The sequence below is a fragment of the Alligator mississippiensis genome, chromosome 5, assembly GCF_030867095.1.
Source record: "Alligator mississippiensis isolate rAllMis1 chromosome 5, rAllMis1, whole genome shotgun sequence".
NCBI lineage: Eukaryota > Metazoa > Chordata > Crocodylia > Alligatoridae > Alligator > Alligator mississippiensis.
The window spans coordinates 30,432,845-30,459,856 of record NC_081828.1 but is presented as its reverse complement, the minus strand read 5'-3'; the positions used below and the strand labels follow the sequence as shown (position 1 = coordinate 30,459,856).

The window sequence follows — 27,012 nt, the reverse complement described above, 5'->3', positions numbered from 1 at the left end:
ATACCTGAAATGTATGATTAATGATGATTTTTCAAAAGCTGACAGGTCTGTGGAGGTGTTTCATTGCACAGCATGTGATATTAAAAGTATTGTAAATTATTTATTGAGGGTTATAGTAAATTCTGTTGAACTGTAGGCAAAGTTTTTTAATTCACCTTATAAAATGTATAGGATACATTATTATAAAATTGATATTGTCCCACTAATTATATCAACCTTTCTTCTCTCTCATGTTTTTCTGCATTCACCAAATTGATTACACATAATAGAGTAAAGCTTCATTAGCCAATTGTACATATACTTCCCTTTCTAAAATAGACTCCAGGCCAACCAATAAAATTGTACTGCTGCATTTCTATTGTAACTGATCAAATCCGATGCTATAAGAAGTCCGCAGATTGTGGGCCCTTGTATGTATCTCATACATATGGACTCTGATACAACATGCCCATTGCTGACTGGAATGACAGAAAGGACCTGTGCCAGGTCTACAGTACTTTGAACCTGAGGTGTTTCAGGTGTAACATTCAGACTTTTCAGTGAAGAGAAACTTGCAAACCATTGGTATCAAGTACTGATGAATCAGCTGATGCAACTGATGCTGACCAATGCACATCTTTTTTCAGTTAGTACATTGGTTGTCATCAATTCATAACTCCAGGGATGTTATCCCTGCTAAAGCAACAGCATGCTGAATACAACCAGCACTTTGTGAAGTCTACAGTGATTTAAAGAGTCATTACTGGTAGCAAAGGATGGTCCTTTACCCATAACAGATATTGTAAGTGGACTTATTCACTTTTCAAATTAATCAAATCCTGATGGGGGTACAGACAACTGTATTCATTTTCATGTGTTGGTACTAAAGTAGAAGATTGATGCAAAAAATCAAATTATATTTTACTCATTGGTGCATGTCTATGCCACTATTTAGGGTCAGCCCTCAAACCTATATATGCTGACCCTCTATGATGAAAACTCCTAAGCTCAGTCCCCAATGGCAGCCCAGTCCAACCCCTAGAAACTGTGCTGACTTTCAGCATCTCAAGCTGAACCTCTTTTCTAGCACTTTTCTGGCTTTAGTATGCTTGAAACATACCCAGGTGTTGCAGATTTTAGGTAGGGAATGTCCACCAGCAGCAATTTCACTTCCTTTTTTTCATTTTGATTTCCAATCTTTTGGCATCCTACTTCCTGTCCCTTCTGATTCCAGTCTCCACCTAACAGCCAAGATCAGAAGACAAGTTGAGGAGTCTGAAGACCAATTCCTAGAAGAGGATTGCTTCAGGGATTTGCTCTGAAGCTGCAAGGTGAGATATAGATAGACCGATGTGGCTTCCTTAACTTAGAATTGTTGAAGGTGGCTCTCAGGGTTAACCATAAATCTTGGTGTAGACACATCCCATGATGCTCCTTAGTGGAGTAATGGCTATTTGTTCTGGAAATTCATTAGTGATTTCTTTCATAAATTCAAATGGTTTATATCAAGTCACTGAATAAAGAGAAGGTTCCAAAAAGAGTTTTGCCCATTGAAGCCACTGTAGCATAAATATGGCCCAAGTTTTTGGAAAATTTGGGCCATATTTACATAAAAAGAAGGTGCTTGAGGCAAACTGGAAAACAGGAGTTCCATATCTATATGAAACACTATGCTGGTTTTGCAAAACAGTTGACATTTCTGGCAAAACACCTAGAGAACAACACCTGAATAAATATAGTGACATTATTTTAGTAGTAGTAGTAGTAGTAATTTGATTTATAGGGTGCTCTTCACAACACAGGCTTTGGGTAGCTAACATTAAGAGAACAAAATAACTTACAAAATGGGGGGGGGAAAAAACTTAAAAACCAAGTATGTTGAGGATGCAATGTTTAGATCTAAAGCACAGCAATATTAGTCAAATGAGAACTTGGAACTATGTTTTTGAGAATGTTGTATTCCTCGCAACTAAAACATACTCTATGTTTGATTTTCAATGAATATTTTAGATGTATGGCTGCATGTAACTGAGCAGTAGGAGATGTTTAAAAATATTTTTTAAATTTTAAAATATTTTTCACCTGTGAAACTATGTTCTTGCTTGTTAATGGAGCTAGTGGTCTACTGTAACGTGCACCATTTTTCAAACATCTAAGGAACTAGCTGTATAGTTCATGGCTTTAAATCCAACCAGAGCTCAAGTTAAAACAAATGATCTCCCTGGTTGTGAAATAATAATGTAGTGCATAGGATTCAATCCCAAAAAATTTATAAGAAAAATAAACAAGCAAAAATTCAGTTGCATAAAGGAATGGGACTAATAAAAAGGTGCAAAGTTGAAAAAAGATAATCCACTTCAACAATCAATAGCGAAGGCAGAATTAGACCTCCCACAATTTTGAATTTAGGGAGAACAAAGGGGAGAAAGACGTGTATTGTTTAGCTTAGTTGTGAAGAGAGAATCCTGTTGTAACATGACTATAAACTGTGCTTAATTGTTTAAAGCTTCTGTGTGCCTTGTTTTCCTGTATAGGAAAAACACAAATGGCAAATTCTAGTCTTGCTTAATGTACTTCTGATCGGCATTCTTATCATACACAGTAATATAGAACCTGTGTAAAATAGAAGGGTGGTCTGTGTAGCACTGCTGATTCATAAGGCTAAGCTAAGTGGTTCACAGCTTGAACCAGGCGCTCCAATTCTATAGCGTTTTTGGTTAAAAGTTTGGTGATAAGGATATATGGTAGTCCATGAGAAATACTGAGGGTTTACGATAAGCTGCTGGTCCAGAAAGTCCAAAATATCCACCCATTTCAGCCTGCAAATATTATAAAGCACTATACAAATAATTGACATTTGCACATTTTTGAGTGTTGGAAGCACAGTCAGCTTGTCAGGGTTCAGCACTGTGATTGTAGATTCTTGTCACTGTATTGACCTCTCATATACAGCACCGTCCAGAGATACTTAGATTCTGCATACCTCTTTTGCATGAGCTTGGTGATATAGTATTTGATATTGGCAAGCCATTGGCTGTTGCCATGGTTGGTTAACCTTATAGTAATAGGTCCCATGAAATTCTTCAGAATTCAAAGCCAAATAATACAAATGGATACTCAACTGAGCTGGATGATTTTAGGGAATTTATTGTTTACAGGCATCATTAGTTTTATTGGTAGCAGGCCGACTGTGGCAGAGCTCGATTTAGTATCTGATCGGAGAGCAAAAGAAAGTGTTAACTTGGGTTTTGATCTTATCAGCTTCAATCAGTTCCATAAATCTGTGTTCTAGAAATGCATCTAAGTTTGTCCTAACTTTCCTGGGAAGCCCATATTTCCCTCTAGTCCCATCAAAGTTCACTTTATTAACCCAGGAGTTATAGGTTTCAGCAGAAATAAATTCTTTTAGCAGCAACAAAATGTGCTTGTCAGGCTTCCCACCAAATTCTCTAAAAATCTCATTCTTTCGTATAGAAGCCACATTTTGAATTCTTACATCTGGCAGCTGCTCAGCAGCAATAGCTCTGCCAGCTCCTGTACCCACAGCCAGGCCAGTAATATACATACTGATACTCACAAGTCCCCTCACCCTCACTTCATATATATATAACACGCACACATACTTAAGTTGTGTATGGTAAAGTGTGTGCTGTTGGTTGTTGTGTATCATGGGGGGTTTGTGTCTGTGTTTTTCATGTGGGCAAAATGGCCCCTGTTGTTTTGGCTATGTGCTGTGCACATGGAAAGCTGGGGCCTGTATCTGGGCAGCATATGTAAAATCCTCTGGCCACATTTGCCAGAGGATGCAGAAGATTGTCCAGGCAGACTGAGTAAGAGACGGGCTAGTGTGTGGCACTCCCTAATTGGACAAGGCTGGTGTGATGTCACACCAGGTATATAAAAACAACTCAATTAAGGTTTTTCTCTTTCTCCTACAGCTGCTAGGAGCTACACAACTGAATTAGGAACCAGAAAAATTGCTCCCCATGACGGGGTCTCCCCTCCCTCTTCACTTGAGAGGCAAGCAAAAGCTATTGGAAGGGAAAGCCTCAGGCACAGGGAGAAAAAGTTTGAGTGCCCCCGAGCTTGAGAACCCTCCTTCTTTCTCCCCCTTTTTTTTGAGTGGGATAATACCATGGGGGCATTAATCCCTGGAGCAGACTGACCAGGAATGGGGTCCTGGCAACTACTGGCCCCATGGGCCTGGTCCCCTCTGTTTTGTAACTGTAGTATCAGCATTGTGGTACAGCTGAGACTGGATGTCCAGGCTGCAGCCATAGGCCTGGGCCCTTTTTGCTGTTTCACAGCTATTGCATTTCAGCCTAGCTGTGTGGCTGGACCCCAGCAATATGTTTGGCTGGGAGGTTTGGGCTAGGGTGAAGCTTGGCACTTCTTGATGGTGATTCAGGCCTCAGTGCAGTATAGGCCTGGCTGGCTTTTGCTGCCCAGTTCAGGCCCAGTGAGACAGGCTGAGGCCGTCTTCTGTCCCTTTTGTAGTTTATGTCCCAACCAAGCGGCGTGGCTGGGCACTAGTTGTAGTTTAGGCCCAAGCCAAAATAGGTCTGACCTTTCCTTCAAGTTCTTTTGCAGTTTTCTGCCCAGCAGAGCTGGGATTGGGACTAGGAATTTTGGGGTGAGGTTTGCTGATGAAAGCCACAATGTGGAAATGGAGGTCAGTGCTCTACCACTTCTCCAGGAACAATGGGGCCCCTTGCAACACAGAAGGACCCACACTCTCAAACAGCACCCCATGGCATAGCAAACCCAAGGAACCGCTCATCAGACTGTCTGGTGTGGGCCCCCCTCTCCAGCCCATTGCTGAAGGGCAGGTATAGAGGTGCAGACCCCCAGAACTACCCTTTATGGAGCCCCAAGTCCCAGACTGACTGGGCATAGGTGAAGCTTCCCCAAGAGGGTGCCACCTATAGACTTGGTTTTATAGTTAATAGTGTTTTAAAATTATATTTAGTGTTTTCTTTTCTGTTTGTTTGTTTTTATTTTCTGTAAAAAATTCACAGTTTTGTGTTTATACTGCTTGCAAGGGAGGGGGGGGGTTATTTATATGGGATGCCTCATCAAATTTAGTGTTCCTAGATTCTGGGTGGGGGCTTGAAACACTGGTATAATTTATGGGGTACCCCAAAATGTGAACCCGGCCCTTTTTGCTGCTGACCGATGCCCAGCAGAAGGGTTACATATATATATATAGATATATATATACGTATGAAATTCTAAGAAGTGGGGAGAGCCACAGAGAAAAGAGACTTCTGCATCTTTCTCAGCTGAACCAGGACCCTGCAAGAAAGGGACTAGGTGCGGTTTTATACCCCTGGATATTCTCAATACCTGAAAAGGGTGAGAGAGGAAGTGAAACAAGACTTAGTAGTGTGTCCTGCGCATTCTTGGCTTTCCAATGCAGCAGGATAAACATGCCACAGAGCAGATAAAGGCTTGGGACCTGATTATCTGGGAAGTAACCGCTCTCTTCACAAAATGCAATATTGTTGTGGTTGTGCTTGGCAGAAATTCTTCAGCTGAAGTCTCTTTGCTTAGTAATGGAAAGGGAGGTCTTTATGAAAGATTTCATGATTGTTCTCAGATTTGCTCCATCAGCACCTGTATTTTGTTGACTCAGAAAAGTCCCTTCTATAAGAGAATTATCAATGTTAATCTGAAGTTAGGCAGAAGGCAGGGCACAGTGGCACCTTATAGATGGGGACCTACTGAAGTCGAGGTTTTGCAATTTTCAGAGATCACAAAAAACAGTGATCTCAGCAAAAAATAGCATTGGCTGTGATTTCCCAGGAAATCAACCAAAAAAATAAATTCTTGGTTAAAGTAAAATGCTGGCTCCCCAGTGGGAGGCAGCAGTCCTTGCTGTTGCTGCAGCCCAGCCTCACAGTCGTGAAGGTGCCGGCTAGTGGGGCAGCATGAAAGGCAGCAGCCAAGAAGGCAGCTGCCCCCTCATGACTCTCCATCAATCAGCACTGATGGCTGGGGCCGCACAAAGGACAGCCAGTAGTCAAGATGGTGGTCAGCCCTTCATACCTCTTTCCCCTGGTGCTTCTCTGCCAATCAGCACCAAGGGGCACGGCTGCTGCAAAAATGGCTGAGAAATCAACTCTTTGGGCTGTGACCAAGCAGTGAATATTGCTTTCTCTCACTGATACTTAGATAGGTCCCTACCTATAAACTAATTCTAAGAGGCATGAGCCTTCTTAGGCTACAGCCTACTCCAAAAGAAGCTATGGATATAGTTTATAGATGTGTAAATAGAATGCATTCATAGTAATCAATTATTTATATCTGTGTAGAGATGTGTGTAAAGACTTTCCTTTTGAAAATTGATAACTGATTAGTTATTATTTGTGTACTCAGATCTGCAGAACCAAAAAGTTCATGGCTCAGTCATGGCTTAGTTTAACCCCACTGATACAAAAGCTGGAGCTGGTGGCCTTACTCAGAGGGGTGCAAGAGCTAGGCAGTGATCAAGGGGGGAATTCTGACACCAGGAGCTTGTAAGCAGTTGAGAAGCTGAGCCTCTCATGAGTCGGGGAAATGGAGACTGAAGAGATGTACACAGTAAATTGGATCCCAGAAGAATGAGGAAGGGGACACCCAAGCTAAGCTGTGTCTATCTACCTGAGACAAAGACAAAGGCTAAGTTAATGTAAAATAATATGCCTGTAGGCATATTCCTCATCAGTAATCAAACTAAGCCCTTGTCTGCCTTATAAAGTGTTGCTGTCAGGGGTTTGCCAGCTACAGGTATGAAAATATCACACCCCATATTTGACTTAGTGGTGCTAGCAAAATCCCTAGTGTGGTGTTGATCTTTTAGCAGGCTCATATTCCAAGACTTTATCACAGGCTGGCAGTTTGATACTGCTTGAATTTTTAACCTTGGCCACAGTATTATTAATAAAATGTAAAGGATATCCATTCCAAATGGGGTATGCTCCCCAGTTCATACCAAGATCTAGACTCTGCTGTCTCCCTGAGGACTTTGAACTCTGGAACATTTTTTTTTCCATATGGTACCTAATATATTTCTATTGCAGTGTGTAAGCAACAAAGGCCCCTTCGATAATTTACCGACTGTAAGTTCAAATGTATGTTAGTGGAGGAAACTGTCTGCCTTATATTTCAAAAGTAATGAGTTCAAATTCTGTTGGGATTGTAGTTTTATTAGAAATTCTGAATATCTTTTATTATTATTATTTCTAGGTTGGATAGATCATTACATTGATTGATCAATGCTTACTTTGTTATTATATATAAGTACTCAGCAAATAATGAAAATATCCATTCATTTTGGTAAAGGGTACAAGCATAATATATAATATCATGTTACTTTTTAATTAATTTTTGCATATGTGTAGATCAAGGTTATTCATCTCTAGAGGTTTGGTGGGCCACTTTAACATCTGGCAGGAGAGTTGAGTAGTACCATAATTTATATATGTAATAAAACATGCTTTTTTTCCAATCTTCCCTGTAAAAACAAACAACATTCAGGCGATAAGCTTTGTGATGATGCTGCAAGTTAACTGCCTTTAACACAGGAGCAAACTTTTAACGGTCAGGCACATAAGGCTAAGTCCTATTTCAGTTTGATATGTAAGTCATATGTATGTGACTTCACGTCTTGAGTTTTTGGCACTTACACTACATGGCAATGTACAATTGCCAGGTATGTGCATAAGGCTACATAAGTCCAGAAATGTTAGTGGGATAGAACGTATGATGAGTGTGTATATTTGGGGGCAAGGGAAAAGGATCAGAGGAGGGGATGGAGGAAAGGAGAAGGAAAAAGACTCCATGTTTTAGCAAAATAACCTAGGGGTTAGGGCATTCACCCAGGTGTTATCCTGACCTTTTCCCAGCCTTCATTTTGAATTTGCGCTATTGGGCAGCAAAGAGAAGGAGATGCACGTGGCCAAGAGAAAAAAATTTAACCTAAGGGTATGTGGCCCTGAATGGGAGGGAGCCCTGAATCCTAGGTTGAGTCCTTGTTCCATATGGGGCAGAATTTTTCCCAGTGCTATTTATCTCTGTTGTTCAATGAACGTTAAATGCAAGGTGTGTGGTGTGTCAGCTTCCAGAAGAGGCCTGGAAATATGTCTGGATCATCTGCAGCCTAGTGGTTAGAGCACTTTGACTAACAAGGGATGCAGGTTTCAAACCCCTTTTGAGTGAAGGAGGCCTAGAAGCTAGCCTTTAACTCCCTGGGCAAGGGTTCTAATTACTAGACTATCAGGCTAAAACATACTAGGCCTGTCCTCCTCCATCACATTTTTGCTTCCAGCAGGTAGGTTCTGTTTTGCTAGAGGTTAAAACGTAAGTGCCCAAAACTGCAGTTATGCAGCTGCATCTGTGCCATTTAGGAGCGTGAAGTGAAATAGAATATATCCATTTTTGTTTAATAAATTTACTAACAATGTATTCTAATTCACAAATGTGATTGATTCTTTTGTATTTGTCCTCTATATGCTTCTCTTACTTCTCAGTCTCTATATAACATAACTACAAGATATCAATACTGCTGGGGGGAGAAAGAGAGAGAGATTTATTATTAATGTGCATCGGTGTATATGTAATATCTTTTCCTGTTATTTGCAACTGTTGAAGAAAGGACACTTGGCTTATTTTTCATCAGTAAGCACATGTCATGCAAATTGAGTCCAATAGAAGCTTTAAATGTATATTATCATTATAAAGGAAACCAAGATGTCCTCAGCTGGGCACCTGGTATCTGAAGAACTCCAAAAATCTTTGTTCTAGAAAACATAGAATCATAAGGAAGTTTGGCTGGAAGGGAGTTCACAAGGTTACCTAGTCCAGCTGCCTTATCAAGGCAGGTTCATCCCTAATTAAACCATCCTAGCCAAGTGTCTGCTCAACCTGCTTTTAAAAATGTCCAGGGATAGAGATTCTACAACTTCCTTATGTAGCTTGTTCCAATAGTGGACCTTCATAGTCAGAAAGTTCATCCTAATCACCAACCTAAATTTCCTCTGCTGCAGTTTGAGGCCATTGCTCCTAGTCCTGTTCCCTACAGCCCCAGAGAAAAGCCCATCTCTATTCTCTCTACAATCAGCCTTCAGGTATTTGAAGATTCTTATCAAATCTCCCCCTTTACCCCCAGTCTTTTCTTCTCTAGATTAAATAACCTTTGGTCATTCAACCTTTCCTCATACATCTTGCTTTCCAGGCCTCTAATCATTTTTGTTGCTCTCCACTGGACTCTTTCCAATCTGTCCACATCCTTCTTGAAGGACACAGTGCTCCAGATGAGGCCTCACCAGCGCTGAGTAGAGTAGAAGAATCACTTACCTTGATTTGCAAGTGACACTCCTGTTAATACAACCCATTATGCTGTTGGTTTTTTTGGCAACAAGAGGATACTGTTAGCTGATATCAACTTATGGTTCACTGAAACCTCCAGGTCCTTTTATCCAGCGCTACAGCCTAGCCAGCTATTCCCCAATCCATATTATTTTGTCCCAAGTACAGGGCTTTGCACTTGTCCTTGTTGAATTTCATCTGAATGATTGTGGACCATTTTTCCAGTCTATCCAGGTCATTCTAAATCTTAGCCCTACCCTTCCGAGTCTCTGCAGCTGCACCCAACTTGGTCCTCACATGCGCTAAGTGTGCATTTGATCTGATTATCCCAATCATTAATGGAGATATTGAACAATACTGGATAGACCCCTGAGGAACCTCACTTTACACCTCCTAACAACTAGACATTGAGCCATGGATGATGACTTGTTGAGCAGCTACCTATCCACTAAGCCTGTGCGAGTAGGCAGCTATTCAATCTGGCTTTGGATCTGGCTGCTTTGGATGCCAGTGATCCAATCCAGAGCTCCAGACCAGGTTCCCACTTTGATCCGGCCGAAACAGCTCCGAAGGTTTGGAGCCACCTTGGAGATCCGGCCATAGGGTATAATGGGGAATCAATGAAATATCTATAACTTCGTTGTTTTTTGTCTGATTTAGATGAAACATGCAGGGATATTAGCCTCTGCTAAGACCATGAAGCTTGCTAAGTTTCAAGAAGATTAGTGCAGGGGTTCGGGAGGAACTGCACCCCAAATTCTTGAAAGCAAAACTCATGTCACTTCTATGTGTTTCACTACAGGGGAGTGAAAACTGTAGGAGTGGTGGCCTCTGGTGAGGCCACAAAGCCTGCCAAGTTTCAAGAAGATAGGTGCAGGGGTTTGGGGGGAACTGCACCTCAAGCTGCTGACATACAAAATTTGTGACATAGATGACCCTCTGTGTGTTAAGGTGCAGCGGACTGAAAACTGCAGGGATGGTGGCCCCTGCTGAGGCTATAAAGCCTGTCAAGTTTCAAGGAGATAAGTGCAGGGGTTTGGGGGAAACTGCACCTCAAGCTGCGGACAAGCAAAACTTGTGACATGGGTGCCTGTGCAACTGTGTCTGTCTTCGCAGGGTGGGGGGAGAAACTACTGCAGGCCTGGCTGCTAAGCTACTGTGTTACGAGTTACCAGTTAATCATGATTCACTCAGGGACCAGCTCAATACACAGTACCTAGCTATTACATAACGAGTTAACGAGCATGGATTAACACCTGCAAAACCACAGACTAAGGAGAGAAAATAATTGATACAGACAATCAACTGCCCCAAGACAGACACAGTCAATTGCACAAGCACCCACCCATGTCACAAGTTTTGTCTGTCAGCAGCTAGGGGGGCAGGGCCCCAGAACCCCCCTGCACCTATCTCCTTGACAGCTGGCCACAGCAGGGGCTAGCAGGCCTGCAGCTTTCACCCTGCTGTGCCTTAACACACACTGTCACCCATGTCACGAGTTTTGCCTGTCAGCAGCCAGAGGTGCAGGGCCCCAGAGGCCAGACTTCCCCTGCACCTATCTCCTTGACAGCTGGCAGGCTTTGTGGCCTCAGCAGGGGCCACAACTCCTGCAGTTTTCAGCCTGCCATGCCTTAACACACATAGCGTCATCTATGTCACGAGTTTTGCCTGTCAGCACCTTGAAGTGCAGTTCCCCCCAAACCCTGCACTGATCTTCTTGAAACTTGGCAGGCTTTGTGGCCTCACCAGGGGCCACCACCCCTGCAGTTTTCACCACCCTGTGGTGTAACATGTAGACGTGACATGAGTTTTGCTTTCAAGAATTTGGGGTGCAGTTCCCCCTGAACCTCTGCACTGATCATCTTGAAACATGGTGGACTTCATGCTCTCAGCAGAGGCTACCAGCCCTGCAAGTTTTATCCAAATCAGACAAAAAACAGCAAAATTATAGATATTTCATGGATTCCCCATTATACCCTATGGCTGGATCTTCGAGGCGGCTCCAAAGTTTTTCCGAAGCAGTTTGGAAGCTCCGAACTGCTTCGGAAAGCCTAACAAAGCCAGTGCTTCAATCCGGATATGCTGCTTTGGATGCTGAAGCATCCGAAGCTTCTCTGGATCCAAAGCACTGTCCGAAGCCTCACACAGCCCTGCTCTCCACATTACAGTACTTTCATCTTGTCTATATTTCCTTAGCTCCTAATGAAGAATATTGTGGGAGACAGTGTCAAAAGGCTTGCTAAAGTCAAGATGTATCACATTCACTGCTCGTCTCCCTGTCCACAGAGCCTGTCACCTTGTCATAGAAGGAAATCAGGTTGGTCAGGTATGACTTGTTCTCAGTGAATCAATGCTGGCTGTCCCTGATCACCTCCTTCTCCTTCAAGTACTTCATAATAGATTCCTTGGGGACCTGCTCCATAATTTTTCCAGGTATTGAGGTCAGACTGCCTGGTATGTAATTCCTTGGTCATCTTGCCTTCCAGAAAGATGGGCACTATACTTGTCCTTTTGCAATCATCCAGGACTTCACCCAATCTCCACAAGTTCTCAGGGGACAGCCAATGTCTCTGAAATGACCTCATCCAAAATGAGTGTTAAAACTCTTGTGCCTTGTTTTCTCTACTTACTGTATACAATTGACAGGGTAATATGTACTCTAGTAAGCATTTAACACTTGACAGGACTTGCTTTTATTTTTTTGTCATGGCCGCTAGGCTGCAACCAGAGTTAAGAGTCCTTAGTCTTCACACTGATTCTACAAGCTATCATCATATTTGCTTATGTATTGTAAATTGTTTTGAAGTCTTCAAGCAAAAGATGCAAGAACACTGCAAAGAATGATGACAACTAATATTTATTATAACTTTGTTGATATGTGTAAAATGTCAGGCAGTTCAGGTGTAATTTCTGCATGTTGTTCCATCTTTGTTTTGGCATAACTTTTGCTATAAATATGGCACAGAGTACAGTAATATTATAAATGGTATAAATATGATTATAGCGTGAATTTAGAGCAAATATGTCTTTTTGTGTAAGCATAATCAAATTTCCAGTTTTTGGAACTGTTTACATTGCTTACAAAATTTTGTTCAATGTCTAGATTGGAAATTGTAGTTCAGTGTTTTTAACTGGTGTTGAGTTACTACTGATGCACCCAAAATATGTCATAAAAAGTAGATTGTAAAACTTTGTAAGTTACAAATTTGTTTCTCAAATTTATTGCTGTTTTAAATAAGTTAGCAGAAAGTTTATGGAATATATTAAAAGCATTGATTTATCACAATAAATCTCATCAAGAAGTAAAATTTATGTGATGGATTCGGCTAGAAGAATTATTTTATATACTACAGAATATATTATAATTTGGCCTCATTCTTGCCATTACATTAGAGACATTTTTTTCTATAAGACTTGAGAATGTCTCAAGAATTACCATATTTACCCAGACAACTTTGAATTTAAGATGACCCCCCATAATTAGATTCTATATATGTAAAATGTACACGTTATAATTTTCAGATGCACAGAATCTAATTATTGGAGGGTCGTCTTAAATCCGTACCCCCTACTTCTGCAGTGGAGAAAGCAGCAACTGGGGGTCAGGTGCCCCCAGCACTTGTCCCCCTGCAGTCTGCCCTCCCCACAGTGGTGCCTGCGCTCCTGCCTTCTGTGCACCCTGCCACCTTTCCCCTGTAGCCTCTGCCTCACCACCCACTCCCTGCAGCCTCTACCCTTCCTGCAGCCTCCGCCTGCCCCCCTGCACCCTGTGCTCCCCCACCTGCTCTCCACAGCGTCTGTCCCCTCCATCCCTGAAGCCTCTTCCCCCTCTTCCTTCCCCCTAGTACTTCCTGTTATGCATGGCTTTGGTTTCAATACAAGCTCTAGGCTTTGGGCCAGAGCTGAAGCCATAGTAGCCTCCTCCCCTTCCCTCCCTGCAACCCCTGCCTTGTATTTGAATCTATGAGGGGCTATTTCCCCCATGTTGAACTGGGGGGAAAAACCTTGTTTTGGACTTGAGAAATTTGTAGTATGCTAGTAGATGCATGTTTGTTACTGAAAGGTACTTCCTTACCATCATATTAAGAGAAGAGGAAAAATTAATACTTCAAAATGCAAGAGCCTTTTGTTCTCATTTAAAATTTGTGTCCTGGCTTGAGCGGACGTTTCTTTGATGTTTTCTTTTAATGTTCTGTACCTAAACCACTTCTTTGTAAGAATCTTCAGTTTATTTTTCCATTTTAAAGATTCTTCAATACAAGCCCAACTATAATAAAACATGTTAATTGTCTGAATGGAGAAGAATGTTTAGTTGGAGTAGAACAAGGTTAGTAGTCTCCTAGAAGCTGTATCATGTGAGTATCCTATACAACTGTAGATCTCTCTATTCTTGCAGTAGCATCATATGTGATCAGATGTGATCATATCACATAGGATTTCCTTCAGTTCTTTGTAGTAAGGCTTTCTTGCAGCATACATCTCATTTAGATCCCAGTTCCTCAAAGAGACCTGGAAAGAAGATGGATTCTTGCCTGTAAAACCATTACATTCAGTGGAATTACATAAGGGGCATGTCTACACATTGATTGCTGCCTCATAATTACCATTGTGCATTAGTGCAGATAAACGCTTTTTGTGTGACACTTAATGTGCATAAGATGAAAGCTACTGTAAATTAGCACATTAGCATGGCTTTTGCCAGCTGTGCTAATGTACAGTAGAATTAGTCCAGTACGCATTAAACATCTAGTGTAGACTTGCCCAAGGATGCCAAAGTCCCATTCTGAAATAAACCTTGCAGGCTCAAAGCCTTAGGGTGTCTGTAGATATGCAGGGATGCTTCTGTGATGCGCTGTAATTACAGTGTGTCAGAGCATGCTTGATTAATCGAGTGTGTTGGAGCATGCTAATTAGCACACTCCAGCAACCTCCACATCTCATGTGTTCAGCGTCCTTGCACTTCAAAAGGCAGCATGAGCACTTTAACTAAAGCTTATTGAGCCGCTCTAATTAAAGCACCCTCCCCTGCACCCCTAGAGCGCCTGTAAAGACTCCCTTAGATTGTACCTAGCTGCTGCAACTCTCTCAGGCCCATGCTATACATTACACTGTTACCTAAGAGTGCTCCCAGCCTCAGGAGCTTGAGATTTGCCAGTGCAGGCAATAAGGCATGATGGGATCTGATGCACGATCTCACAATTACGACTCTTGGCATGCACATGTGGTATGGCAGAAAGTGTGATTGTGTGTATCATGGCTCAGATCCCATCATGCCTTTACTTGAACATCTCACAGGGGCCTTAGAGGTTAACTCTTATTAACTTCTGGGGATTGGTTTTGGCTCCAGATTCTTTGGGGAAGGATTGTACATATGTCTTGGGAGGGGGGTGTTGTGGAACCAGTGCTTGCCAAAAAGTGACAATAGCAATTGAAGTCTGAAGTTCTGGAGTTTTCCCAGTCAGTTTTGCCAGACCACGATCTGCACTTCCATGCAAGGGACCTTCTGGGATGCAATGGGCTTTATCTCTCCACAAAAGGTAATAGCCTCTTTTCTTACAGGTTGACTGGCCTCCTACATTGGGCTTTAAACTATGACAGGGAACAGGAAGGCAGAAGATAGAGAGAGTCTAGAACCGACAAACTGCGAGACCTGCAGAAGTACACCCCAGGTAAGTACCAAGGGGCCCTTTGGGCATCAGAACAGGGGGGCACCAAAGGCACCATTCGGAGGGCTCAAGTGCCTCTATGCTAATGCTAGAAGCATGGGGAACAAGCAGAAAGAACTCTCACTTCTGCTTGCAGATAATAACTTCGATTTAGTGGGGCTAATGGAAACCTGGTGGGAACCTACCCATGACACATTGAGGGCTACAGGTTGTACAGAAGGGACAGAGTACGGAGGAAAGAGGGAGGGGTTGCTCTCTATGTAAAGGAGCATTATACATCTACCCTAATCAAAATGGGGTCAGAGGAGGAGAAAGTTGAGGCATTGTGGGTTAGAATACATGGAGGTCATGGGCCTTGGTGGTGGGGGTCTGCTACAGACCACCACACCAGGAGGAAAAGCTAGACTTGGAATTCTTGAAGCAGCTCTCAGAGGCCATACAGTCTAGGGATGTGGTTGTCATGGGGGACCTAAACTACCCTGGCATCTGCTGGGAGGAGCAGTCAGCCAAATCCAACCGTTCATGTAGGTTCTTAACCCGTGTGCAGGGCCTTCACCTATCACAGGAGGTATACGGTCCCAATATGGGGAATGCCTTACTGGACTTGGTGTTGGCTACAGGGGAGGACCTGGTAGGGGAGCTGAAGATTTGTGGTCACCTTGGGGAGAGTGACCACCAATCAATCAAATTCACCATACGTTGTAGGGTGAGTACGATAACTAGTAGGGTAGAAGTGCTTGACTTTAGGAAAGCTAATTTCAGTGTGCTCAGGAGTCTAGTCAATGATGCACTGCAAGATAAGAGTATTGGTGAGATGGGAGTTGAGGAAGGGTGGTCGTTTCTAAAGGAAGTGATCCTTCGGGCACAGAGGGAGACTATCCCAGTACAAGGGAAAAGCGGAAAGGAGCCAAAAAACTTCCTTGGCTAAACAGGGAAATCCAGGGGAGCCTAAGGACGTAAAGGAAGGCATATAGGCGGTGGAAGCAGGGGGAAGATACCAAGAAGGAGTATATCTGCTTGGCCAGCACTTGCAGGGAGGCAGTTAGAAAAGCCAAAGCAACTACAGAGCTGAGGCTGGCAACACAAATTAAAGACAACAAGAAGTCTTTTTTAGGTATGTAGGGAATAAAAGGAAGGTGCAGGGTAGCATAAGACCCCTACTGAACAAGGAGGAACAACTAGTGATAGACAGGGGGGACAAGGCTGAGCTATTCATTGAGTTTTTTGCTTTAAGTATTCTTGAACAGGGAGCAAGATAAGTCTCCTAATGGGTTCTTAGATGGGCCTCAGAGGGACACCAGCCCACCTACTGTTGACGCTGACTTGGTGCAGAGTCACTTGGATGGACTGGATGTGTTCAAGTCAGCAGGCCTGGATGAGCTGCATCCAAGAGTACTGAAGGAACTGGCTGGTGCAGAACCACTGGCACGGCTGTTTGAGCACTTGTGGCGCTTGGGTCAGGTCCCAGAGGACTGAAAAAGGGCCATTGTGGTCCCTTTTTTTCAAGAAGGGGAGGAAGGAGGATCTGACTAATTATAGACCAGTCAGTCTCACCTTCATCCTTGGAAAGGTCTTTGAAAAGATTATGTTCATATTTGTGGGAATCCAGCAGGCAAAATAATGCAGCAGGGAAACCAGCATGGATTCATAGCAGGTAGATCATGCCTGACCAATATGATTTTGTTTTATGACAGGGTCACAAAATGCTTAGATGCAGGAGTAGAGGTAGATGTCATTTGCTTGGACTTTAGCAAGGCCATTGATATGGTATTTCATCCTATTCTCATAAATAAATTAACAGGCTGTGACAGATGTTTACATGGTCCAATGGGTGGCAAATTGGCTTAGCAGTCACACCCAGAGAGTGGTGGTAGATGGGTCGTTATCGACCTGCAAGGATGTGTGTGTAGTGGGGTCCTGCAGGGTTCGGTCCTTGGACCTGTACTCTTCAATATCTTCATCAGTGACTTGGATGTGGGTGTGAAGTGTACTCTGTCCAAGTTTGCAGATGATACTAAATTGTGGGGTGAAGTGCACACTCCGGAGGGTAGGGAACGATTGCAGGCAGACCTGGACAGTACACAATAGGATGCAGTACAACAAGGACAATTGCAGAGTGCTGCACCTAGAGTGCAAAAATATCCACCACACCTACTGGCTGGGAAGTGACCCTGTCAGCAGCAGAGAAGCGGAAAGGGATCTCAGAGTCATAGTGGATCCAAGATAAACATGAGTCATCAGTGTGACGAAATCATCAGCAAAGCTAACCACACTTTATCATGCATCAGCAGATGCATGACAAATAGAACCAAGGAGGTGATACTTCCTGCCCATGCGACATTGGTCAGACCACAGTTGGCGTATTGTGTCCAGTTTTGGGCACCATACTTCAAAAAGGATGTTGATAGACACAAGGGGGTCCATAGGAGGGCCACTCGTATGGTTAGGGGCTTTACAGGACAAGCCCTCTGAGGAGAGACTGAGGGACCTGGACCTCTTCAGTCTCTGCAAGAGAAAGCTGAGAGGTGATGTGGCCACCTACAAATTCATTAGGGGGATGCAGCAACGGGTTGGAGATGATCTGTTCACCAGGGCACCTCTTGGGGTAACAAGGAACAATGGTCACAAACTGACAGAGAGCAGATCTAGGCTAGATATCAGGAAATACTTCAAGGTAAGAGTGGCCAAAATTTGGAATGGGCTTTCAAGGGAGGTGGTGCTCTCCCCTACCTTGGGGGTCTTTAAGAGAAGGCTGGATAGGGATCTGGCTGGGGTCATCTGACCACAGCACTCTTTCCTGCTTAGGCAGGGGGTCGGACTCAGTGACCTGTTGAGGTCCCTTCCGACACTAGCATCTATGAATCTATATCAATGAAGACATGGTTTCACTCCATAATCAGTAGGTCAATGGAATAGACACCTGGAAGAAAAAAATTAAATTGTCTAAATTTATTTCTGATAATACCTTAGTATTCTGAATGATTGCCATGACACAGCTGCATCCTTACTTGACTATTGTGCAATAGTCACAGCACCTGTTAATATATATTTATCCCTAATTTCAACCCTTGAGCTCCTTATGACCAATTAATGGTATCCCAGACAGTGTTTACACACAGGAATAATTATTGGCCATTTTATATTTTCAGTGACCTGTTATGTAGCTTTGTGACTCCAGTAATGAAGTCAGTCTCCATCACCAGTGAAGAAATGGCTGATGTCACACAGTGGCTTGTCAGAAATGAAGGTCATCATAACTATTACCCACTTCTTTATGCCTTTGCCAGTGATCTGGGAACCCATCTACTGTGTCACAGACCTTTGCAAGCCTAATCGTTCATTCACTGTGTTTTTTCTGAGCTGGTGCAGATGTCCTTTTCTGTAACAATTTAATTAACGCTTTAAAATAATGATGCATTAATTAATGCCACATTACAAAGGAAATCCTACAGAATTACACTTTATATCAACATTAATGCAAAATGAGTTCCTCCTGGATAATATTTCTTACAATGAATACAAAAAGAGATAATACTAATTAAGCCATCAATTTAAATTTACCATAATTTCAATCCATGTCACTTATCTGTTCTCTAGCACAAAACATTCAGTTATACCATATATTTTCACTGAAGTGGTGAGTGATATCTGCATGGCAACTAAATGTGGGGTCAAACTGGTTCCTCTAATGTGCCCTTACTTGTTGAAAATAAATACTAAGAAGAAAGGGCAAACCCTATGATGTGCTGACACAGGTCTTTTATGGTGCGATAGTATGTTAGTAAAAAAAAAAGCTATTCTAATAAAGAATTAGACTTCATATTGTAAATGATATAACTCACTGGACTGTGACACACAATCCAGTTTTTACTTTTTGTGACATGACTAACATGTTACTGGAACCGACACACCTACAAATCATGAGCATTATTTTTATTATTTGAACTGCTTAATGTTTGAAGTGTTTGATGAGGCTTTCATGAGAGAAATAAGAGAATAAAGTCCCTGCTCCCAAATGGATTATGCTCTAAACAGCATCTTCCTTTTCTCCAGAGTGAAGTGATTTATTTAAAATGCATCTAATCTACACTTCATTTTTTTCTCTGACATTATTAAAGCTAATGAAGGTCTGCATCTCTTCGTAAGTTTTGTGTTTTACATGGACAAGCAAAGATGCCTGGTTCTATAATAAAGAATGCTAAGTCCAAAGTTTGGAGGCTTCCATCTTGCTTTGTACTCTTCAGACTCACAGGCTTCCATCTGCCCTCCACACCAGCAGATGGGCTAAAAGGAACTAGAAGCCAGGGAGCTTGGGAGTCAGAGCTTTCTGCCTTCCCTGCAGCCCACCAGGTAGAATTTAATTAGAAATGAAATGGCTCGGTTTTGCAATATGAAAGTTTTTTTGTTTTAAGGAAAATTTCAACAATTTGGGATTTTGTTTCAAATTAAAACACAATCAAATTTTAGAATTCCCTGCAAAGAACAATTGCTTTTCTCTTCACAGCTCAATTTTTTTTTTTTTTTGAAATGGTGTGTTCTGTTACATGGTCATTAATTAGACTGATATATATATTTTTTACACTAATGTTTTCCATTAACATTTGTCTACCTCATAGAAATGGATGAGCTTGTTCAGTATAGATGCTGTAGATGCTGCTGCTCATTCCTGTTTAGGAGCCAAAATTCAGGGCCAGATTATTATACCCTCACATACATATTCTCACATTTTATTGGATCTCATACTATGAGGTAAGATTGTGACACTGTGTGCAAATCAACTCAGAAAAAAATTAACTGGGTGCATCTACATGTGCTATTAATTACTGTGCTATTATTATTAAAAATACTACAGAGTAAGCCTGCTGGGGAACATGTCTATACATGCTCCCTCTTGGGAGCAGATTTGCTTTCATCCTGCTCTGCCTCCCCTGCATCAACCAGGGGGAGCGCCAGGTTTCTCCTGGATACTAGCACAAGAGTTAGCAGGGAGCACAGGGCCAGTCCCCACGTGCCTGGGGCCAGGAGAGCTCTGCTGGGTGCAGCGGCAGCTGTCTCAGGGCCCTGTACACTTTGGGAGGGGTCCTGATGTGCATGGGCCCAAGAAACAGCAGCTGCTGCAGAGCTCTCTCAACCCCTTGCACATGGGGACGAGCCCTGTGCCTAGTGGGGCTTCTGCACGCAGCCTGTGGCTGGCTGGGAAATGTCCCATTCCAAGGCAGGTCCCAGCCAGCTCTGAGCTGTACAGGCAGACTTCCCTGTTCAGCCTGGGGCTGGCCGGGAACTGTCCTTTTCTGGTGCAGGTCCCAGCCAGTTCCAGGCTCGGCGGGGAACTCTCTTCATGCAAGCAGGCCCCAGCTCCATGATTGGAGCAGGGGCTGAGACATTGCTCCCTCCTCCAGCAGCTGCCTGCTGCTGGGTCAGGCTCCAATAGTGGCATCCAGCTTGGACAATATCCCCCTGCCCCAGCAGCTGGCAGATCCCAGCCCTGGCTCTGCAATCAGAGCAGGGGCTGGGATATTGATCCCTGCCCCCAGCAGCTGCCTATTGCCAGGGCAGGGAGACATTGTCCTGGCCCATGCTTCATGATTGGAGCCCACTCCAGCAGCAGGAAGGTCTCGGGGGAGGGGATTGCTCTCTTGCCCTCTGCTGCCCGGGCTGACCAGGAGCAAAGTGCTCGCAGTCAGGTACCTAACCATGTGCTACTGCGCAGTAGCTACTGCATGGTAAATCTACCACCTGTATTTATAGGTAGTAGAAAACCACACAGTAAGCTAATCTATGGTGGAGTAGCTCCTGTGCATGGTTACCTAGTGACACTTTACTGTGCAGTAGATTAGTCTACTGCTCACTAAAGTGTCTTGTATAGACAGACCCACTGGTACTATAAGTTGGAACAGCAAGGAAATTCTGGGGGACACAGAACTCATATACATGGTCCACCTGGTATTCTCTCCATAGAAGCACATTTGCTCCTTTATTTAGGTCTGCATAATAGCCTAAGAATATAGTATGTTTCTAAGGTCTATATATATCTATATATATAGCCAGGCCTGTCTTTGTTATAGATTCTGAGTGAAGTTTGTCTTTGTGCACAGGGTCAGCAGAAGACTTTCACACCACTCAAATCTCACTTAAACCCTCAACCAGGGATTACATGGGTCTTGACCACTGCAAAGTCTGAGTCCTACTTTTTGCATTGCTGTGAATTACATACATTGGGTACATTGTTCGCTGTATCCAGTTTAGGTTTAGGTAGCTTATGTTAAAGCTAACCTGGAAACGGTGTGTAGCCATACACCAGTGTCAGGCATGGCAAGGGCACCCCAAATTAGGTACCTTGGGGCGAGGGGAGGGGTAGAGGGATGAAAGGGGGTGCCAAATCTGGCAGGGGATGCCCAGCTTTGGGGAGCTACAAATAGTCAGGTCAGGGTTGGGGCAGGGGAGGGAAAGCACAGGCCCAGGGTTGGGGTGAGTATTTAAGCTTTCCCAACTTTAGGGCTGTCCTGTGAATTCATGCAGATATTTGCTTTATCAGGTTACCCACTTTGTTGATTGGGTTAACCTTTTCTTGCTTGAAGTTAGTGCACCTCTTGAGACACACTAACTTAGATCAGATGCACCATATTTTGGCCAGTTTAAGCCCTCTGAATGTCTGTACAAGTGGGCATTTTGATTGATCTAACCCTGGTTAGTTTGATTTACATGTAATGCTTGCATGTACCCATTGTGAATAAACAACAGCTGCTTCTTGTGCTTTGCTATAATGCTGCATATTCCTTTCTCCAAAAAAAAATAATTCTGGCTTCTCTGTCACATAAGTACATTAAATGACTGCATAGCTTTTTTCCTTTGGAGAATTTATTTTGAATTTGGAAAGGATCGTAATACAAATCGGCTGAATGACTTAGACCATAAAACTACCGCTTAATTTAGAACAGTACACCACAACTGGCCATCATTGCCCAGGGCTAGTAAAACAATTTATAACTAGAAGTAAATGAGTGTGTTTTTAATAGACTTAGTATGAAGAAACTTTTTTAAGGAGAGGCCCAAGTAGTGGACCAATTTGTAAGGACAAAGGGAAAAGTTTCCTCATAAGAAGTGCTTAAAGTATAGTGGACAATACACTAGAAAATATACTGCGTTATGTCTTTAAGGACCTAATTTACACTGCTCCCTAGGGTATGGATTAAGAGACCTGATAGACCTTTTCCATTTCTAATTTCTGTGTGGACTAGCATGGAAGGGATTTTGCAGATCATGACTTGAGGTATAGTGAAACAGCATTGCTCTGTGGAAAAATCTTCATGGTGCCAACCTACACTGTGCTTTCCCCTGAGCAGTGCTATTAATCCCTAACTTTCACAAGCAATAAAAATGTTGGGGAACAAAAATGAAATGATGATTATTTTTAGGTTTTCTGTGTTACATCAATTAGAAACTAATTGGATTAAGCATTCTCATATAAAAATAGCACTTTTTTATTGCAGACCTTCGCTGTGAAAGACCAGTTTTAAATTATGTTTTTCTTTCTTTTTTCCATTCTCCATGTTGTTTGTTCCTCCCTACTAAGTTATACATGTATGGCTTCACAAACAAATAGGTTTTTATTTTGTTTTTAAAAACATTCCCAAATCATGCATCCCTTTGCTGTCATGGCAATCGACACCATAGAAATATCTTAGATAGACAGACATCTGCTGGTGTTGTGTCTTGCTGAGCTCCACAAGTGAACATTTGGAGGGGGTAGAGAGAGGGTGGCAATGGGCTCAGCTGACTGCCTAAAAGAAGAAATCTTCATGGAATATAAAAATCTAAATGTTCATGTGTCAGGATTAAGTACAGGTATTTCAGTACCCACACATTTTTAGTGTGTTTTTAAAATGTTTCTGGCATATTGCCAGCTTTAAATCAGACATGGAATACTTGCTAGGTGGCAGCTGATAGAGGGTTTCAGCAACTTTTAGATTTTAACTTTACTTTTAAGGCTTCTGCAGGAAGTCTTTCTTCTGTGACAGCACAAATGCATTGGCAACATTTTCCTCTTTACACTTGATCACACCTGTTGACACTTTCGTGCATTAACAAATTGGCTAATGGCCTTCTCCTGGCTTTCTTTTTTTTTTCATTTGCATTAGCACTAGGTGTTCTGTGAATAAAGAATTAAGATATACAGTATATACCATGTTTAGATGGATTTTATTAAGTGCTGATTTTATTGAGTACTAATTTTTGTTTGTATTGTTTAACAGTATTATTGAATTATATAAATATTTCGTTATACCTTGCAGCGTTATCCTAAGAGGAGAGAGACCACATAAAGACTTTTCAGTAACCTTCTTCAAGGAATGACCCATGAGGAGTGCATCTTTAATAATGCCTTGAAGACAAAACAAACAGTTCATGGCCTAGCTTCTTCTAGTTAGAGCCAGGAATGGTAAAGGCTCTAAAAAAGCTAACTTTCTGACTGTAACTCTAACCCTAAACTTTTTAGTATCTTTGTATCAACCCTTGATTTCACTCACAATCAAATGATCAAATTGCTTTGGCATGGGAAGACAAGCACATTTAAAAAATTGCATACAGAAGCATAACAAATAATAAATTAATATTTTCACCAGCCATATAGACATGTGCAGTTATCCAGTCAGAACAAAAAAATATCAGGTGCGCTAGCTGACCAATCAAACCTAAATCAAAGCTAAACTATATAGACTGGGTAACAAATTAACACTTGAAGACAAATGTTCACAGTCAAACCATAGAATTACAAATTGAAAAAGTAGAATGAATTTAAAAAATCATACTCATGGATATTCAGCAAGAGAGAAGAAATGTTTCTCAAATTATTTGTTATGAATTATTTACTCTGCTCAAACAATTATCATGCTATGTCAATGGCCTTTTTATTTTAGCCCCTAGAACATTAAAAAAAATCTGTGAAAGCTAGTTGAGAGCTTTGCAAGCATTTCTGAATGCAGAATAAGCTGAGGTAAGTTGGAGTTTATGTCCCTGAACATATTGTACAATCAGTGGGGAAGACAAGGTTTAAATATAGATTGAAAACCACAGGGTATTAAGTATCTAGGAGTATTTTACCGTATGGAATTGAAGCCTACAACTAAACGTAACAAAGAGGTAATGTGAAATACAGTGAAAATTTTAATTCCAGGGTGGTCCCTGCCACGCACTGTATTATGTGGTGGAGAAGACAGCAATTAGAAAGGCATTGGGAGCAAACCTGACATGCTATAGATATTAAGTATGTTACTATTTACCTTCTGAGAGAAAAATATAGAGTTTGTGGGTTTGTTAACAAAATCTTAAGGCATGATCGGAAGCCCAGAACCTGAGATGAAAATACAAGTGGTAGCCAAAACTTTAGGTGGAGCAAATTTTCCAGAGCTACAAAAATATTGGTTCTTTTTTGAAGCCAAGGAATGGATACCATAAAAGTGGATCTCAGCTCAATTGGATTGAAAAAGCACAAACTTTATTCTTCCATTTGTTCTCATTAATAAAGGTGAACTGAAAAGTGGTTTTGGATCTAAATCCAGCAATGAAAACAAGTTCTGTGGATTTTGAACTGCAAAGAAGATGGAAGGGAAAATATGAAATTAAAAGAAAGTAAGCCAGTTTGAACAAACCTGGAATAAGAGTTTGTTTGCTGCTTTGTTTTGGTTGGGTTTTTTTGGTGGGTTTTTGTGGTTAAGATGAGAGAGTGTTTTAGTATTTCAAAATGTGCCAGATGCCATGTATGGAATTCTGCTTCTCTCGCACCTATTTGCAAAAAATATTGAGGCTCACACCAAGACTGCAGATGCATATAATTGAAGGACTTCCTTCAAAATAGTGACATAAACATTGAGAGAATTTATTCTGATCTGTAACTAAGAGTCAGATCCAAAGCCAATGGAAGTCAAGCAGTCTTTCTACTAAATTCCATAACCTTTCAGTCAAATCCAAACATTTTATCTTATCTTCATCCTCACATTTCCCCATCCTCAATTAAATTATGTTTTATGTGTAAAGACTGCTAACAGGGACAAATGGATTTGATGAATCTTGAGAGAGAGTTTATAAACTGAATATAAAACCAGATATTTTGGAGGACACGGTGGTTTTCACAATCTGTCTGCTGCTTTCTTCCTTTCTCTTTCTTGATTAATAAGATTCTCTGAACTCCATTTAGAAGTAGCTTGAGTGATCTAGACAGCTGCTGGCCTTTTAACTCTTCAAAGGGTACCACTTGGCATGTACTGACTTAAATATTCTGTGGTTCTACAGTTCTGGATGAGAGTTGGTGACTTCATTCACCTGTACTGGAATATACAATTACACCTCAAATACTTGCACTTAACAGCAGTTTTGGACTAAACAGCTAAATGAAAAATGAGCAAAATCTAGTGGATAAGTTAATAGCAATCAGTCTTAAGATAATATTTTGGAGGAACAGGTCCTGACCACCTGGGGTTATTAAACATCCCATGCCATTTTTCATTACTTCATTCACAATGTCCCTCCTAAAACTCACTTAATATAATTGAATACTGCTGCATAAATTCCCCCTGAAGTATCAATTGACTATAGTATTCACCCTGCCATAAACCGTTGTAGTATTGCTGTTAAAAAACTATCTCCTTCCAGCCCAGAAATGGATGCACATTAGTGAAATATGAAGTGGTTTCACTACATAGTTAAAAAAAAGGTTTTTTGGATACTGTGATGTTTAGCATTCTGTAAAAATATTTGAGGTTTTTGATGATGGGTTTTTTTCAGAGCTTCAGTAAGACTACTCATTTGCATTAATAAATATAAGAATAATAATAATTAAAACTATACACATACATTTATACCTATAATAGCTATTCCTCAGAGCTTTGAGCAAATACTGGAACCTGAGGTGAAACCATTATAGCTTGCATTTGCATGAACACCTAGCAGGTGAAATTTTTTCTTGTCTTTCATCAGTAAAATGTTGGCATTCCCATGTTAAAATCTCTTTCTCTTTCACAAGCAGTGGAAAAACTGAGAGCAAAAATTTGTACCCATAGGCACAAAAAACTGTTTATTTATTTATAAATTTTTTCTTAGGTAAGTGGTTGGGTGGCATGCTATCCTTTTGCTAAAAGCAAATAAATGTCTCAACATTGTATTTAGAAGTATTGTTCTTTTTTATGTTCTATCTTCTGAAAGACATGAAACCAAATTTCTGAGTATCTGCAGTTGTTCAAAATCCCATAATACCTTTCCAAAAGGAAAGTTAATCCTAGTGTTTTAGCCCATTTCCAGGTTGGATAATGACATTTTGCCCACCTGAATCCCTATTATTGTTTCATCTGGGCACAGTAGATTTTTAATTTTTTGTTTTAGGGATTGATATGGTAGCCAAATTGGCTGTGCAAAGCTTTGGTCCCTGATTCGATTCGGTGGAGATTTGACCCAATTTGGTGGCTGAATCTTTGAATCCGAATCAAATTAGAGGAACCTTTAAGCTCTCCAAATCGAATTGGGACCCTCCAATTTGGACATAAAGACAGCTTTAAATGTTTTTTCTACACACCTCTAGGTAGCAGGGGCTCGTGAATGCTGCAATGCTGGGGCACATGGAACATCCCACAGGAGTGTGGGGGGCTCCCCAGCATGCTTGGCAGCAGACCCGGAAGTGGACCAGAAGCACTTCTGGTCCACTTCTGGGTCTGCTGGGGAGCACACGGGGGGACCCCTGCACCCTCCTGGTTTGACAACTGGTGCCTCCTGGGTCTAGGGGGGCACCCGGGATCCCTCTGTGGCCAATTGCTGATCGGGGGGGCACAAGGGGTGCCCCCAGCATGCTCCCCGGCAGATCTGGAAGTGGACCAGAAGTACTTCTGGCCCACTTCTGGGTTCACCACTGAGTATGTGGAGGGCCCCCCCACCCCAACTCCTGCAGGATGCTTCATGCGCCCCAGCATCACAGTGATCACGAGCCGTGTCTGCTACCTCAAGGTATGTAGAAAAAACTTTTAAAGTTGTGTCT

At 41.9% G+C, this 27,012-nt stretch overlaps 1 long non-coding RNA gene across 1 annotated transcript; it reads left to right on the top strand.

Annotated features, from left to right (window-relative positions):
• The first annotated feature begins 1,220 nt into the window (after nt 1–1,220).
• Nucleotides 1,221–26,544, top strand: LOC109281040 (uncharacterized). Its single transcript, XR_002087562.2, has 4 exons — nt 1,221–1,310; nt 13,575–13,654; nt 14,887–14,996; nt 23,285–26,544. It is a non-coding gene; the product is annotated as an uncharacterized LOC109281040 (long non-coding RNA).
• Nucleotides 26,545–27,012: the final 468 nt, after the last annotated feature.